Source organism: Aethina tumida, chromosome 7, assembly GCF_024364675.1.
Source record: "Aethina tumida isolate Nest 87 chromosome 7, icAetTumi1.1, whole genome shotgun sequence".
Lineage (NCBI taxonomy): Eukaryota > Metazoa > Arthropoda > Insecta > Coleoptera > Nitidulidae > Aethina > Aethina tumida.
Genome location: NC_065441.1, coordinates 10,619,252 through 10,638,239, shown reverse-complemented (window position 1 = coordinate 10,638,239; position 18,988 = coordinate 10,619,252). Strand labels below are relative to the sequence as shown.

Genomic DNA, 18,988 nt, shown 5'->3' with positions numbered 1-18,988 from the left:
ACTAACAAGCCAGTCTGTTGTCGTCTTGAATTACCTCTCCCATTCAGCATACGACATTGCCTCTATCCATCAGGATTTCCCAGACAAAATTAAAAATAAGCGAGATAAATTCACGAGATTAATTTCCCGGGACATTTTTATTAGCCGAAGGTGAGAAAGGTGAGCGGGGTCCGTCGGTCCGAGTGATGCGGAGCTATTCGTCTGCGTTTGCAATTCACCGGAGAGCTGCGGCGATCTGGTAGACCGAGACGCGCCAGTACCTAGAAATTCGACTTTATCTATGAAACAAATGGATGGTTTCGCAGGACGAATTTATGTGGGAAATGCGCGTACGTTTCGGGGGGCAAGAGAAGATTTATTACGATTTATAACATGTTATCCCGTTACGTATATATATATGACTGGAACGCCCCCAAAAATAGCAGAAAGAGAATAAAACAAGAGCGATGAAACGCTGGACGAGGCTGTAAAAGTGGCGATGTATATTGTTCGCGACGGTTTCTACTCGCTGCAGGCGTTATTATAAATCCATCATAAATTTCAGACCTCAGATACCGCAAAGAGACGGATTAATGTTGCACGCGTTAACTAACAAAGAAACGATCGTAAATGTGGTTGAAATTTATTTCATATTAGACATCGTTTGATGTTAAAAGTGAAGATCATAAAATAATTTTAGTAGGAACTAATTTTATTAATAAAAAATAATAGTGGATGAAAAAGTCTCTTTAAAATTTAATTGTAAAATATACTATATTAACATTTTGCATACCTATTATTTTTAAAATACAAATACTAGTTTTATAAAATGTGACTTGTAATTTGCTCTTCCTTAAAGTAATGTATAATTTATAAAAGATTTAAAGGACATTAATATAAGTGATAACATTAAAAAAATTTAGTGGTTTACTCAGTTGTATTTATTATCATTTAATTAGTTTCTTTCAATTGTTAAATAAAAGAAATAAAATTTACTAGCTGATCCCCAGTTGAGATATATATGCAAGATTTCAACATGGATTAGGAGAAAGTAAAATGTTAGTCCTGAACATATTTGAGAGATTTTCCAATTTCGCAGCAAATTGTAAGCGAGTTGAGTTTTTGTTATGATATTTCTCAATTTCAATATGTTTCAGCTTAAATAAAGTTTAAATTTACCAGTAATTTAACATGTAAGAGCCCTTATTTCCGTAGAATGTTTCTTTATGCACGTTAGAATTGTAGAAACAAGTTACTTGAGAATAGTCATTATAATTTCGCAGATGAAATACGCACCAGATTTCAAATAGGGATAGTCGAAATAAACATAAACTGAAAATGTTTGGATGAGTTTCGAATGTTTTTCATATTCTCATCCAGAGTTGAATAATTGCTACGATGTTTCTTTGTTTCTTATTTTACCTGAACTAATATTTTATTTTTATTAATATTTGACATTTAAGAGAGCATTATTTCGTTGAAATGCTTCGTACATAAAGTAAAATAAATATAATATCTTCCTGTCTTTGTGTACTATTAGTTTTCAGTATAACATACCTTTTCTCATACATTCAGAGTTTTCATAAAATACTTCCTTTAAAATATAACTGTATATGTAGCTGATATGTGTCCTAGAATGTGGCACAAAATCAGCTGAGACTAGCAATAACTAACAATAATAGTGGATAAAAAAGTCTCTTTAAAATTTAATTGTAAAATATACTTATTACCACTTTCCCTTATCATCATTTTATATACCTATTATTTTTAAAATACAAATACTAGTTTTATAAAATAGTCTAATATGTGACTTGTAATTTGCTGTTCCTTAAAGTAATGTATAATTTATAAAAGATTTAAAGGAAATTAATATAAATGATAACATAACAAGAAAAAAAATCTGGTGGTTTACTTAGTTGTATTTATTATCATTTAATTAGTTTCTTTCAACTGTTAAATAAAAGATATAAAATTTACTAACTGATCTCCAGTTGAGATATATACGCAAGATTTCAACATGGATTAAGAGAAAATACAATGTTCGTTCTGAACATATTTGAGAGATTTTTCAATTTCCCAGTAAATTGTAAGCGAGTTAAATTTTTGTTATGATATTTTTCCATTTCAATATATTTCAGCTTAAATAAAGTTTAAGTTTACCAGTAATTTAACATTTAAGAGCCCTTATTTCCGTGGAATGTATCTTTATGCACGTTAGAACTGTAGTAGCAAGTTACTTGAGAATAGTCATTAGAATTTCGCAGATGAAATACGCACCAGATTTCAAATAGGGATAGTCGAATTAAACATGAAGTGAAAAAGTTTGGATGAGTTTCGAATGCTTTTCATATTCTCATCGAGTCTAGAATAATTGTTTCCTTATTTCTTATTTTACCTGTACTAATATTTTATTTTTATTAATATTTGACATTTAAGAGAGCATTATTTCCTTCAAATGCTTCATACATAAAGTATAATAAGTATTAATATCTCCCTGTCTTTTTGTACTATTAGTTATCAGCATATCATACCTTTTCTCATGCATTTAGAGTTTTCATAAAGTACTTCCTTCAAAATATAACTGTATATGTAGCTGATATGTGTCCCAGAATGTGGCACGAAATTAGCTGAGACTAGCAATAACAACACCAGGCATTTGTCAAATGGAGGAGAGGAAGATCATGAAAACAAAGGAATTATGGACCTTTATACAAAATAATTGGTCCCCCAGGAATTTCGGGATGGACTCGCACTTAAAAATTGTCGAATGTCGTACATCACACGGTTGATTAAATAAAAAGGGTCGGGTCAGAGTCGGAGAACCGCTCCGTAATAATTTAGCGGCGCACGTAATCCACTGGGGGACACCGGGAATACGTTTGGGGGTGTACCGCAGTCGAAATGAAATGCGCTTCCGACATGTATATGTATTTTAAAAACTGAACGGCACTTGACAAAACCGGTAGGAAAATACACGGAGAAGGAAGGATGAATTAAATGTGGGTGGCGCCTTTGCAGGTATTCCAGTCGCTTCGGCGTTTTGGGATTCTCTAATTCCGTTCCATTACGGCTATGGAAATGTGAACAGCGAATTTTTGTTCATAGATAATTGCGGTTTATGTTCGTGAGTATTACGTGTTCTGTAACAGCGAATAATAGAAGTTATATCGGGTATGAATTTGTGGGTAAAAGAAACAATGTAAACGTGCAATCTTCCACTTAAATATGTTAAGTATAATAAAACATTTTGCATGGAAGATTCGTTGACTAATTTTTTTTCACAAAGTATAGTTTTATAGCGAATACAACATTATTTAATATTTAATTTATTAATATTGCATAGTGTAATTTAAAAAGTAATAAAAATATATATTTGAAGATATTGAATAAAGTTCTTAACGTTTGCTGTCAGGTTTCAAACAATATAAATGTGTAAAGTGATTTACACAATTCCAACAGTCGTGACAAGACATGTTAATTAACCATGGAAGGTCAAGAACCAATATTATTAAAATTACATATATACATTTTATTTTTATTAAACATTTGATTTTTTTATGTTTCAGTATTATTTTTTTCAGCTAACTTTTAATTATATAAATTGTTTTAGACTATTTTCGTTCCGTTACAGAAAGAATTTCATTAATAAAGTATCTAATTAAAAGTATTTTTAATTAAATAGTTTAATATGATTTTAAACCACTGGATATTAACCAACAGTTTAATTTTGCATTTTTAGAAAATTGTTTATTTTTAGTTTTTATATAGGACTAGGTTTAGTATAGTTTTTCTTAACCTTCTTAAAGAACGATTTACAAAGCTAACTTTATAAATTAATTAGCATACATAAATATATATTGTATGTAGGTCAGTTTCTACTTTTAATATTTTAGTAATTACATTACCTTACTTACGTTCAACAACTTTCTCATTTTTTTACTCATATTAAATGTTTCATGGTGCAGAATTTTGTCTAAGTCACGTTTGTTATTTAGCTTTATATAAGTTGGCTTTTGTACATATTCGTATCCGTAACAAAATTAGCGTGAATGCGGAATTAAGGGCCACACAAAAGATACAATTACGCATTCAGTGAAACATTAGCAGCCAGATACAAAGGGCTTATGATCCCATGTCACGCTCGACCATATTCATTATTTCGTTGTTCGATTAAAAGTGGCAGGATTACAGCCGCAGGAAATCCTACGCCCGGAGTAGGGGAGAAATCGATCTCGTGGTGACAGGGATCCTCGAGTCTACGGTTACATACAACATGATACTTTCTTGACTGCAAGCAAGGCTGCGGAAAACTCGATAGGTTGCAACTAAAAATAATTGACCGAGAATGTTCAATGGTAAATTATGTCTGGGATTTGGGACTGGCAACATGTCCAAACATAATGATTGATTGTCTGAAAACAAGATAAAAGCTGATACACAAAATCCAAACCAAAATTTCATAATTGGACATATTCCTTTTTTAATTACGTGTTCGTCCATGTTTTGGGACGACAGGCGTACATTGATTACTTTGCGAAAAGTTGAATTGAATTCATTCACAAGTTTATCGATAAACTCCTTTTTATCGTTCCACAACAAAAAACATTGGTTGAACAAATAATAGGTCTAGACTGTTTCAGATTTAATAAAATGGCCGCAAAGTATATTAAAAAAACAGATTACAGACACTGATAATATGGTAATTATTTAGTCATAAGACACCTTAACGTGAGCCCACGCAAATCATACAAATTTTAAAAAAGTACAACTGTTTAACCTTTTAAATAAATTTTTCGTGGAAAAAAATAATTTGGCAACATGAAATTTGCTTAAGTAAATAATAAAATATTGCTGAAAGATATTTGTTAGAGCAGGTCAAACAAACAGATTATGTCACTGTTTGATGTTTATTAAAAATACCTTAACACCAGTCAGGTTAAAATTAACTATTTCAATTAATTTTATTATGTCAATTTGACTCCACAGGCTCAGACCATATGATTGGTTGCAAATATTCGAGAATATTCCTGAATATTCTCATAACGTATAATTTTCAAACAAATAAAGTACATACATTTATAAAAATAATAAAATATAGTTTTTTGTTTGTAAATGTGAATATTTCCAACGTATAATTTAAAAAGAACTAGTTTTAAATTGAAATGCTAACTTGGCCATAACAAAACCGGCCTCAATAATACAATGTTATTTGGAGGCTCATTTTAATGCCACACTAGACACTGAAACCAGTTCGTAATCATAAAACTCGCAAATTACATCCCGTTGCATTATTATTACACGTGCACGTTTTTGCGTTGTCGCCCTCATATTATGGACGATGTGAAGAACTGAACACTTTTTACGACGGCAAAAATAACGTCGACAAAGCGTTTTCAGGAAAAGAGGAATGTTGTGCAGATAAACAACTGCGCTAAGCGATTCGGGAAAAATGCTCGGTCATTTCCGGTGCTTCGGCGTATCACGCCTTTCTGTGTTTTTCAATTTTGAATTTACCTGTGCAGGAACAGGATGTGTTTGGGTTCGGCGTAAGTCTGCATTCAAATGGCTGCGATAAGCGCCGTGGTGATTTTGTGCGGATTTGGTCAATGTTTTGTGGGGTAATGGGATACAAAAAGACAGCAATCGATACTGTATTTATATACATAAGACAATCTCCTTTTGTTTTGCAATATAAGCGGTTCTAAATAAATACGGTTATCTGGATCATATCCTGTGCATTATTCAGAATTGATAAAAGTGTTATGTCTCTGAAAACTCTTCGATTAAGTTTGAATTTGTAATAGGAATTTTATAAACACTTATTCATGAGATTTTGATGTCACATTAAAATTTCATTGTGCTTTAATATTTTTAGACATTTTATATTAAAATTTCCGTTAAATTCCTGCAACAACATATTTACGATTTGCAAACAATTTCGGTGATGTAACCACAATTTGCTTTGATAAACGCTTCAAACTTTTCTGTAAGCAATTCAAAAAGATGCATTAAATTTATACCGTAAACCTTTTACAAATTTGTAAAATTCGGCACATGTTGGGATCGTGAATTAATTTAAAAATATTTTTAGATATTTACTTTGTATTAAAATTGCCTGCAGCAAGATGTTTATGATTTGCAAACTATTTGCCTTGATAAATATTTTCTTGTAACTTCCAAATATAACTTTATTTATTTTTTCTCTCATGTTTACATATTACTTAAGAATCTTAAATTAAGATTTTATATACACAGTATTATGTTACATTACACTGTAAATGCGCATTAATTATTTTTCCATATTTGTAAAATTCAGAACATGTTGTAATAGTCTAAATTCTAAAAATCAAAATATTCAAATCACATCATTGAAATATTATAAAATATAATTCCATATTATTAACAACTTTCATAAACGAATTTAATCTCACAAATACCCAACCCTAAATAGAAATTCAAAATATTTGGGAAAAATAAAAAAAATCATTAGATTAACAAATAAAAAAATTATAACGATTTTAATAAACTATATTTTATACATTTAACATACACAAAAAAATATTTATATTTATACATATACAGGGTGGCCCTATACAAAATTCTACTACCCCAGTTGAAAATAGATCGACCTTAGTACAATTGCTTCATTTTATATTAATAGAAACGTGATAACGTTACAATAGGAGTTTTTGAGGTGAAAAATTCAAATATATTCACAAATTTCATGTAACTGGCACCATATAGCACATTTGCCGAACTTTTTTGATATTCACTGTACATGTTTCTACAATATTATTATTATTATTATTAACGTAAATTTGACGTCCTATATTTCCGTAATTATCAACTTTTATACTAAAGTAAGATAAGTCAATCAATCTATTTTTACCTCCAGAATTTTTAATAGAATTTTGTAGAAACATACCAGAGACACCCTGTAGAACTATCAAATTTCTCAAAATTGTCATTAGAGATTAAAATTTCTGCAATGTTAGTAATTATTTTACTACATAACCCTTTTCCAAATTAAATGAGAATTAGATTTAGAAGCTAAACCACAATGTAATGCAAAAAAAGTATGTATTTCAAAATTGATGATGATGATGATGATTTCAATGATTTTTGGGGATACGTGAACTACTTATTTTCTTAATGAATTAACACTATTCTATTTTCATCAATTTATCAATTACATTTTACTTCACGAAGATTAGTTTGTTGTTTTGACTTTTCGCAACTCTCTAAGTTATGAGTCATGGACTATTTCCTTCATGTTTAAGAATCGACTCAAGAATTCCATTTTAATACAGTAAAACATGGTCAAACACTCATGAATCTATTTATGTCTTAATGTATTGTGAGCAAACGCTGCACACATCTCGCCTACATATAATCTAAAATTACAATCAATATGCAATGTACTTGACTTTTTGAAATATCTGTTAGCTAACTCATTTTAGGACTTTTACCATCTGTCACCAACTGGGTAAGTTTTCTTCACCATTTCTTGCGTTATCACCTCATTTAGTAGATAAGTGCGATGTTCAGTCTCGTTTAAACTATGACATCCAATATATTACTTTTTGTAAGGGACTCCCAGAATATGATCCAGCTCAGTTTTCATATTGAATCTTTCAAATGAAAGTGATAATGATGACCAATTTTATTAATGTTTCAAATTCATTATTAACCAAAACACTTTAAACATTTGAATTTTTTATCTTTAAACAGAAGAAAGGATAAAAACATGTCAGCAGCAGCTAAATTGGCTGAGAAAAAATTGTTTACATTGTTAGTCCATAACGAACTAAACTAACTGGCAAAATTTCCGGAGATTTGATTCTCCATAATTACATTTGCAATCCACCAGTGTTGGCAATGGCAATTTGCATTGTTCAAAGTCAATTTAAAATTCATAAAACCCAATCACCTCTCACAAACTCGATTTGAAAATTGATATTTATTTTAAAGCGCCAATTTCATCTGCACGTCTGTTGCGTCGTTCTGTCGCACCACAGCAAGGAGAGGCCGCCACATTCAAAGGATATTTGACTTTATTCCGGACTGCAGGACTCGCTTTGATCCAAGGCGACGAAATAGATTATCCTTTGAATTTGTTTACGTTTTTCGCTGCTTCACTCGGTTTGTATAGCATAATTACCAGGAAATGACTCGTGAATACGGAGTTTTTACAGAAACTCATTTCAAGTTAAAAATATACACGAAAAGCAATTATGTGAACCCGTTGTCAGAGGAAAAACTGTAAAAATCTTTAGCAAATTCCACTACACACTAAACCAGGTCTGTGATTCGGTCACCGCTTATTCTATAGCTAAGTTTGCCATTCGACCCACATTTAACAACAATCAAGATTAATAATCGTCACCCGTAGTTCAACTAATCGAGTTTACTTTCCATCAAAACCGCTTTAAGCGGTGTCCTCGCCTGACTCATATATATGGAAACCCGTTCGAGGCGTCAGTTTCACTGCAAAAATACGTCCGCGTAACTGACTTCCTGTTTTCGTTGGCGCCGGCGCTCCATTTCCTTTAATTAAAATGGAAAGGAGACGCGGATGTGTCGGCATCCGAGGTCTTCTCTAAGCGACAAACAGCATTCTGCCGGCCGAATGGTTATGTTTTACATCGGCCATTCGTTGTGATATTCGCGTTAGTCGGATGTTGGCAAGTGATTACGTTCTTCGTATGGTTTGGATGAGCTGCTGAATGGTTTGTGTGGTGAGTTGCAGATGTTGGAATGTTGTCAGGAGTAGTACAGATCGGACAGATGTCCACGAATATGCATTCATTCAGTTAGAGCACAATTGTGTGATACCAACTAATTGTGTCCACAAAGATATAGTCGTATAGTTTTTGGGATGAAATAGTTAAAAATAATTTTCAGTGAGCAATACATATTTTAATTAGTTATTTGAACATGAATGAGATAATTAATTATGTAATTAAAAATAACTGACCCATCCTTTTCTTTGAAAAACCAATATAAAAATGTCTCAATTATACATTGAACAATTCTTTCAACAGTAACCTTTAATTTTGTCAAGTATTTTGTTTAAAAATGAATATTAACTTTGACTTTCCTATACTATGTTCATTCATATTCTAATATTACATTTTAAGTTACCAACACTCTGACGATTCATTTTTCATAAAAAATATATATAAAATAATAGTAGGTAAACAAATTGTATATAAGAAATGATTTGAGAAAAACCTCGGCACTAACTTACCAGTAATAGAAAATTTCATACCTGAAACAAAAAGAAATTATATGTAGTATTTATAAATGTATGTAAAATGTATATCATGGTATAAGAGAGTTTCCTTCAACTGACAAGTCTCTGTTTACCTAATTCCATACATAATTGAGTTGTTTAAAGGTGAACTATTTAAATCTGTTGAATTTTTCACAAAATAAACTACATTTCTACGTTTTAACGGTTGAAGACTACGAATGAATAATTTACACCGCTAGCGAGTTGCATTCTTGTTAAATTGGCAAGGAAATTAAATAAAAATTGGAGACTTACTTCTGAATAGGAAATCCAGAGTTAATAATGCTTCATTAGAATTGTTCTAGCACATAAATTTGAAACCAGTTAAAGTTAAAGTTCAGTGTGTTTAAACACTAAGATTTTAGTATCTGGGCTTTTTGTAAATTTAACTAAATTTAGTAATTAAGTCTTAAGTATACATAGTTAATTAAGTTTAGTTTGGATAATAATAATAACTACGGAACCTATTTATAAATTACTAAGCATGGATAGATTTATTAGTTTTTTATTTTTCTTTTAAGTTTGTTAATTCAACTGCATTTAAATTATTGTGAGTGGGAGGCAATTTAATTAATCAAAATTTAATTAATTGTTTATTCGTTGAAGTAGAAGTAGAAAATAATTCAATTAAATAAAAAATAAATTTTCATTGTTTGGTAATGAAAATGTTTAATAGTTAATTTAAAATCAATTACCAAATAAAAGTAAGCAACGTTTATTATTACAACTATAACATTCCATCTTTTGAAACTGTTTTTTTATATAATTCAATATACCCATTCTTAAAATATAATTATATAAATTATTTATGGGAAAAATATTAATTTACTTGAAAATGCAATTTAAATAAAAAATAAATCTAAAATTCGACTCGTTATCACACAAGTTTATTTATTTGTAGTTGATAATTATCTAAATTAGAAAATAAAACCAAATCAGCCAATCAACTAACGGACATCCAATTGAAAGTCAATTAACAATTGATCTATCCGGACCATTTTTCCGCTATTTAGCCGCCGCCGACATTTTTAAAAGCATTCCCTGGTAAGTCCGGTTAATGGGAGAGTGCTTTTGCACAGGTAACGACGTGTCCGAAGTGTACTCTGGGGGCCCGGTCGCCAAATTAAAACCGTAATTGATTCGAGTGCGGAACTGGGCCTGCCCCGTTAATCCTGAACGGCGTTTACACGAGCGCATCTAATTGACAGATTCTATCCTGCGTCGGATTTGGTCCATGGCGGGAACTCTTCACGACTTTGTCCCCAGCACGACGTTGGTCGGGCGAAAACAAAGGCCGCGTTTTCTGGGCTTGCGGTGTTCGAGATTGAAATCGGAACTTTGATAAGGCTTACGGACTGACATGGAACGTTTGCCGGGATGTCATTCAGGAATTTAAGCTTTCTTGCCGGCTCAATTGTCGTTTTTTCCGTTTCCGATATAGATTGATGATTGCTTTTCCGCGATGTGGATCGATAAATTCGTTCCGAAACAATTTATTTTTATTTTGTTTTGCCACTAATGAACATCTATTGGAAAATAAATATAAGGAGGGGCGTACACCAGTCATCGTCAATCAAAAAATAATTCTTTAGGTTTAAGAAGAATAATGGACTTAGATTTTGACTAATCCCAGATTGCAGTTCCCTGAAATATATCCTATGGAAAACAATTTTTCTCTTTGGATTCTAAAGCATATTGAATAGTTTAGAAAAGTTTTTATAACTTACCACAAACGAAACTATTATTATTATTAACTACCATTATTTTGCAATATGAACTCTTTAGCCATTTTAGACTATTTTCTAGAATAATCAAAAGACAAAATTTATTCGATAAGAAAATATTATTTTATAATTATTTTTTCTCAAGTAAATGTTATTATTAAACGAATTAAGTGAAAATAAATCCCTTGATTTGATAAATTGATAAAATAAACAATAACTTCAATTAGACAAATAAGTTTGTTGTTGGTAAATTTTGAAGATAATTTCCTCAGCAGGATTTAGACTTCCATATAAATAAATGTCTTCAGATTATTCAAGAGATTATTAAACAATCTACACTCGAATAAAATAACTAATCATTAAAAATATTTTGTAAAAGATTCTAACAATTCCTAACCTACCATTTCCTAAACTAAATTCTTAAGATAATCAACAATTGTACATAAATATAGAATGTAATTTAAAAAAGATCTAATTGCCAGAATTACTAAACAATTTGCGTCCATTTTATTATGTCGTGGTGTAATGGTATTTGAGCCAATAAGCTTGTTGTTGTTGCACTTTGCATAGACATATGCAAGTTTACCTGTAAAGAACTGGAGAATATCCGATTTCGAAATCGATTTTAAGTAAACGTCTTCATATTATTGGGCTTAAGTAGATTAGGTAAGTTTCATTGATTGTCTTGATCAAACTTTGAAGAGATTATCAAACTTATATCTAATTGGAATAACTAATGATGTTAAGAATATATTATAAACTTTGAATTAATGATAAAACAAATAATTAGTGTCTGAAACCAACTTTTTAAAGACTTTAAATTTCTCAGAAATGTATTATGTTTCAGTAAACTAGAAATTAAGCAATTACTTTATGGAAGCAAATAAGTGTTGTTGCTGCACTTTGGATGTAACATATATGCAAACACAGAATTAATGGCAAAGAGAAATACTAACTAATAATTATATTTTCAAATTAATTTCTATAAACATCTCAATAAGTTTCCTAGAAGTGTTGTGCTTCAAAACACTCAACAAATTCTCAGACAGGACATTTGACACCCCAATTTTCTTATTAAGGGTTGCATTTATCACACCCCATAAATATCGTCGAGTGGTCGGTCGGTCTTGTTAGCTATGCCACATTGCCACACTCTTAAGGGCACCATTATACATTTAAGTGTCTCATTTACATAAGCGTCTCAATGGAAAATTTAATGCCAGTTCGAATCGAAACTTGACAAATTCATGGCCATAAAAGAGGCCGTTGTATTAAATCAATAATGCAAAACGCGTCCGTAGAAAAATAATTCCGTGGACGTTTATTGATATATAGTGTTGCAGTTTTAACTTAATTAACAATCATTTAAGCACATGCAAAGTCATTTCGCTTATTAGCTGCTATTAAACGTTTCAACTGCATAAGAAAACTGCATTTCCTTGTTCGAATTGAAATTGTGTCGTGCATTCGATTTTAAAATCATTAATATTTATTATTGTAAATCACGACACGTAAATTAAGACCCGAAACGATTGTGTTAAGGGCAACACTTAAGTGGGAGACACCCAGTGCGTTATCCCGAATGGTGAAGGTCGCACAAAAGGGACTCCCCCTCTCGAATTTAATTTTCCGCGACGGTGGAAATATAAAATGCGTGTTGACACGACGACTACGACCCGACAATTTCTGAAATTAGTATGATAAATTTTATAATTTGTTCCTTAGAATTTCCTTAGACATTGTATGGGTTGGAATTAAGATAATCTAGAAAGATGAATAATTTAATTCTAGCTCTGCAGTCAGTAAATTGTTATTTCATGTCAAAGGTAAAAATTAATCAATTCATTTGTTTAGAGGATTCTCAATTTTAATAATAGAAATCAAAGATGGTTTTTACTAATAAATGTTTTAAGTATTATCAAGGGATAAATGTCAATTATAATTATTGAACAAATATGGTTTTGTTAATACATTTATTCTTATTAAAAACATGTAAAACAAATCATTAGTTACTTAAAATATATATTTTTTAATTTTTAACTTTTGACCACAAGTTTAATTAATTGAAATATGCTCTTTCAGGAGGTTTCTAAAACGAATTTCAGAGTAATAGAAAAAATTAATCGATCTTGATAATAATTGTTAATTATCAGACATCAAGACATCATCAATGGCACAATATATAATTAATTAATAAACTGACAACTTATATTTTATTATTAAAATAACCTATATAAATACTTAAAATTAATTACTTGGCAACTGATTAGAAACACAAAAGAACCGTTTAATAAAATATAAGTTTTTATTTCTTTTGATATTGTATTACTAGCTTAATGTGCTTGTTTAAATGCCCTTTAACCCAAAGTCATTCAAATAGAATATTTTAATAGATTAAGTGAAATTTGAGCATCAAATTTGATAATTGTGGTTTCATATGCTTTGACCATAGACAGCTATTAAACAATTTCCTCTTGTTCTATTTTTTGCAATCAACACGAAGTTAACAAGTGTTTAGTCTTGACCTCGGAAAAACCTTGAAACAAACAATACCATAAATAAGATTAGAAATCACATTTGATTCGTCCATTTCATTTAAGCCACGTAACAGTAAATGCTTATTATATCACCAACATACTATTGGATAGAATCGCGTGTAATAATTCCATTGCCGAATCCATATTCATAGTAATACAATGGATGTGCATTAACAGATTTTTAAGCCGTTCACGAATGAAAATAACCGTGTATTAAAGCGGATTACGTTATTACCATCCCGGCAACTCATAATTAGAAAAACCTTAAACGCAAACGAACGACGTATAAAAATGTCCCATATATATACAAAGTACCGAGGCATGAATTAGACTTAATGATAGTAATAAGGCTGTTGTTGTCGAACGTGGCTATAGAATTCAAACGTGGTTCGTTGTAGAGAAAGCACTTGTCTTTCATCATAAATTATTTTTTAGCAAGATTCAGTGCTGCGACACATCGGTTCTTTCTTCTATTTTATTTATTATGTTTCTACATGATGACGAGTTTTATCATCAGACCAGATTGTATATTGACATTTCTTATCTGATAAAGAGACAATGTTCCAATTAATATTAAATGAACTGTAACGAATAAAATCGTATAATAATATTTGACAAAGCTGCACTGTAAAAGAATTAAGATTTAACATATTTGAATAAATTTTTTATTATACTTTAGCACACACTAAAACAATATATTATTTCAAAACTTTTTCATGCTCTTCAGAACACTATTTATTTTTCCCTCTTATTTAGTATTTAGAACTTTTCCTTTTGGTTTATGGAGTCAAAAAACAACGTAAAAGAACAAAGCGGCACGTCACATTTGTAATGTGTTCGGAGAAGCTGTAAGTGATGAAGACACAAAGTTTTGGTTTCATTGGTTTCAGAGTGGCAGTGAATGCTTAGAAGATAACGTCAGGATCGTCTTGAAATCTGTACGAACTAAGAAAATAAGCAATATATCTAAAGTGGGCTGAACTATTAGAAAAAGTCTTTGTGGATTTCATCAATAAGTTGAACTGAATCCACATGAATTAAGCAAGGATAAGAAAATTGGGTAGTTGGCGATTGCAAAGTTTGAGTTCTGCTGCTTCTTGACAATGTAAGATCGGAACAATTTAATTTAGAAGAGAAGGTCTAAACTGGGGTTGATCTTTTCTTCAGTCTCAAGAATCTATTTATTTTTGTAGCACGGTTTACTGATTATAATGGTGATTACCTTGTTAAATAGAAGATATTTTAAAGAAAGTTGTTGAAAAACCTTTTTTAAATATTAATTTAATAAAAATACAATTTTACAACCTTGACAATATCCTCTTAGTAATTATACTATTACTTAGATTAGTATACGATATCTTAACTTATTTCCTTTGGTATTTTAAATAACCATTAAGATACTATGGGTTTGATAATTTACAATTTCCGTATATACAGTCACGTAAAATCTGTCAATAATAATATTTATTAAGCTTTTTATACTCATTATTGTATCATAAACAATAAACAATAATCAACAAATTCCAAAATCAAATCATATGCTGGTCCATAATTATCTAAAACAACAATTGATCAGATACGTGGTTTTAAAAATTTATTTTATTTTTAGAAATCCTGAATTATGTCCAAGCACAATACATTTTTCATGAAATTTCGTATGCAATTTTGGATTTGTCGAATTCAAATATCACGTAATTAGTTTATAGGGAATATCAAAAAATTCCTATATTTTATATTTGACGAAAATTGTATTAATTCCGTTAAAAAATGCATAAAATTTAATTTGTAATATCCTATGACTATATTATTTTTTGTCCAACCATAAAATGAATTGAAAAATCCAAGTTAAGTCTCTTCGTTTCAGATATGTATAATGAACTTTCTTAGTACAAAAATATAGATTCTTTCTTCTGAAATTATGTTTAAAACTTAGCAATAAGAATTTCTTGATAATTTTAGACTAATCAAATTTTTTAAAGCAATTAGGTGTCAGTTTCTTCTCGAATTAATGCTGTCGGAATCCATAAAGGGAGTTGAAAAGATTAATTCGACCAAGTTTTTCATTTCAGTTCAGTGTAAAACGAACTTCCTTGTTGCAAAACAAAAATGACATAATCCAATTTAGTTACAAAGTAAAACAGTGTACATTTGGCAACATTAAATGGCAAAGTTCTAGACGTGAACATCCAGAATCTTGTTGCTGCGAGATTATTGCGACGTTGTCGACATCCACACGGTTTATTTAAGCGCACGATCTTCGCCTTTGTATTAGTCGACTAATTCCAGAGATTTGTGATGATTTCAAGGACAATTTTACCAGTGACTTCGACATTACGTAAAATGTATGACTTTCTTGAACGTACTATCGTAAAAATACCTGGACAATGTAATTTAGACATTGTCGAGCCGTCGCACAGATAAAAGTTCTTTGTCCTTTTACCGGGAGAACAATGAGATATTTTAAAACTCGTTACGAGAATGTAAAAATGATTTTTACGGAATGGTAGGACGGAATACGTGCATCGACATTTGTTGCATCTGTAACCTGTTTTCCATGAGATAACTTTAATTTCTTCCTGTGAAAGTAAACTTACGAGGCACTAAACCAAGATAAAACGTTTTCGGATTGACCGATAAGTTTTTCGATGGTTCTTAATGGGTTTAGATAGAATTTATTTGTGAAACATGCCTAATAGAGCTAATTTAATTCGAATATGGTAATTAAAGCGCCGTTGTGATGGTTTGTTGTCGCAAATAGCAGTTCGACTGTCTTATGACTGTTGAAAATGAATTTCTACTATATTAGAAATTATTAATAACTGGACTCTTCCTGAATAATCAACATTTGTCCTTTACAAACGCCAATTCAAAATCATGTTATTTATTTAATTCGTTTAAATTGTTCCATTGCAAACATTGGAACTAGCTCGAGTGAACATTTTACCAATGGGTCATTGCCGATACCAATTGATTCTATTAAAAAAAACATGCATTCAAATTATATATTTATAAACAATTAAAAGTGCTGAAATATAAATCAATCTCAAATCTACGAATTTATACAGATTTACAAAAACTATTTTTTATTTCCTATTTTTACCAAAATATTTGTAATTTTATTAATGACGAAACTACAATGATTATTTTACCATTTCACTTAAATAATATTAATGACCCACTGTGATTTTATGTCATATACAGTGTGTCCCATAAATAACGGGTAATATTTAAACTAGTGCAAAAATGTGATTTAATCAATTTTGTTTTAAATTAATAACTTAAGTAAGTAGGTGTTCCAAAACTATTTTTTTAGTTCTTGATACATCTTAATTTGTAATAAAAATATGACTATGTTTCTCCATATGTATCATGCCCATTATTCACTTGCAAATAAGGTAAATTTTGCTAAATCGATAATTTTAATATTTATACAGTTACTGTGACCCGTCAGTTATGAAAACTCTGTATATTTGCAAAGTCTCTATTTGTTATTTTTTTTTCAAAAATAATAATCATTATTTTAAAAATACTATATACATAAATATCTCAAAAATGTTTTTTCTGTGAAATATTTATTAGGCGAAGCCTTTTCACTGAAGAATTTGATTCACTAGCCATACGATAAAATAATGATCAACATCTAATTTCGAAGTAACAACCCCTTTCTAATAAGTTTGGCATTAAAATTCGACTTGTCTCTTGGTCACTATTAACTTTTGAACAAGACAAATTGAGTTAGTTATTGACTAAATATTTACAACCCATCATTATATGTTATTCTACAAACCCAAATGACCATTTGTCCAAAAAATAATAAATTAGTGGAAATTTATTGTTGCAAAATTTATTAAAATTCTAAATCGAATATTTAAAATGTAGACATCTCAAAAAAGTCATTTCCACGAGGGATATTTAGACAATTTTTCACAGAAAATATTAGTCAAAGAAGTTCACTCCAAAGTTTTATCATATCTATTAAACTAGATGATAATTTAAGTTAATTTAATAGTTTATTTACATATTTAAATAAGACCAAATTATCGCTTTCTGTCATTGATAAGTTAATAACTCAACAAATTTGAATTATAAATACAAATAATAATAACAATTTTAAGCATTTAATCAATAGTGATTCACTACAACTATCGCAACAATGAATAATTTAGAGAATAATAAAGATAATTTGTGTCAATTAAAAATCTCTATTGAATCATGTCTAAAATATGTCATATAATTGACCACATACATGTAAAAGACAATTAACAGTTGTGATTAAAAATGTATTATCAGAAACCACTGTGTTTCCATTAAATTTTTATCACGTAAATAATTTATACTGTTTTAGTAGTTAATTGCATGAAACTTGTACCACAATATTACCTGTTTAATTCATGTGTATAACTTATGTTTATTTCGAAAATTTACTATTACTGACTATGTAAACTGATACCAATAGCAATATTTTTTTTTCAACAATATACTGAAAAACGAAATAAATTAATTGAAAATTAAAGTTAAATTTATTGTTTCTAAAATTTGCATTTCAAATCGTAATTTCAGTTTCCAGCAAAACCCAATTCTGCTTTACAATATTTTTATTAGGTACCACCCTACCTGCACAACGCCTATGACAAACAAAGTATTACCATAATTCATAGAAATACAATTAGAAGTGCAATAAATGTACAAACATGCCGAATCCGCACAAATCCGTGCGCATATTTAACAGCACCATCACGTTCCGAACTAGGTCTCGCTTCAAACAACTCTTCAAACCCAGGTAGTACCATCGTACCATTACAATAGCGGCAACGTCGCATCGACACCGGAATGCAGTGCATATGTTTTGTTTGGTTAAAATGCACATTTTAATCACAACTTTACAATGAACTTTGTACCGTCAATTACAATACAAAAACAACAGTTTCAAAACTGACGAAACCTACCCAGTGTATGCGGTTCCGGGTACTATTCCAACCCGCATCCAACGAACAAAAGTACCTTGCGGAATTCCTTTCAACAGCAAATTAAAGAAAAAAAAACACTGCACTATCCACAGCAACACACACCAACCAATTATCAAAAAAAAAAAATTGAAGTGGAAGAGACACAAACACCCGAAAAACTGACCAGGTCCTATTTTTTTTTCTTTTGCGGTGGATAGATTCTCGATGGTACAGTTGGGACGAGACGCGGCAATGTCGCAAAGCACGGCTGAACGCAACGCAACACTATAAACGCAGCCTCCGCGACGGTTCACGACAGACTGGCTGGTTTGCCGACCTTTTCGGTGTTTGGTGGCGCGGGGTTGAGGAACGTCGCACGGTGGGTCAAGTCCAAGTGGACTTTTTCTTGTTAAAACATTTGTTTCGACTCGAAATAAACGGTTCATGTTATTGCGTCGATAATACGGTCTAAAAGGTTTTTAATTGATGGATAATTCGATGGTTGTT

At 30.5% G+C, this 18,988-nt stretch overlaps 1 protein-coding gene across 3 annotated transcripts in view; it reads right to left on the bottom strand.

Moving 5' to 3' along the window:
* The window catches only part of LOC109595842 (amphoterin-induced protein 2), a 72,637-nt gene extending 53,859 nt beyond the window's left edge, over window positions 1-18,778 (bottom strand). For all 3 annotated transcript variants that reach the window (XM_049970148.1, XM_049970150.1, XM_049970149.1), the window contains exon 1: window positions 18,482-18,778. The gene's annotated coding sequence lies outside the window, so the exon portion shown is untranslated. The remainder of the gene's footprint in view (window positions 1-18,481) is intronic.
* Between the last annotated feature and the right edge of the window lie 210 nt (window positions 18,779-18,988).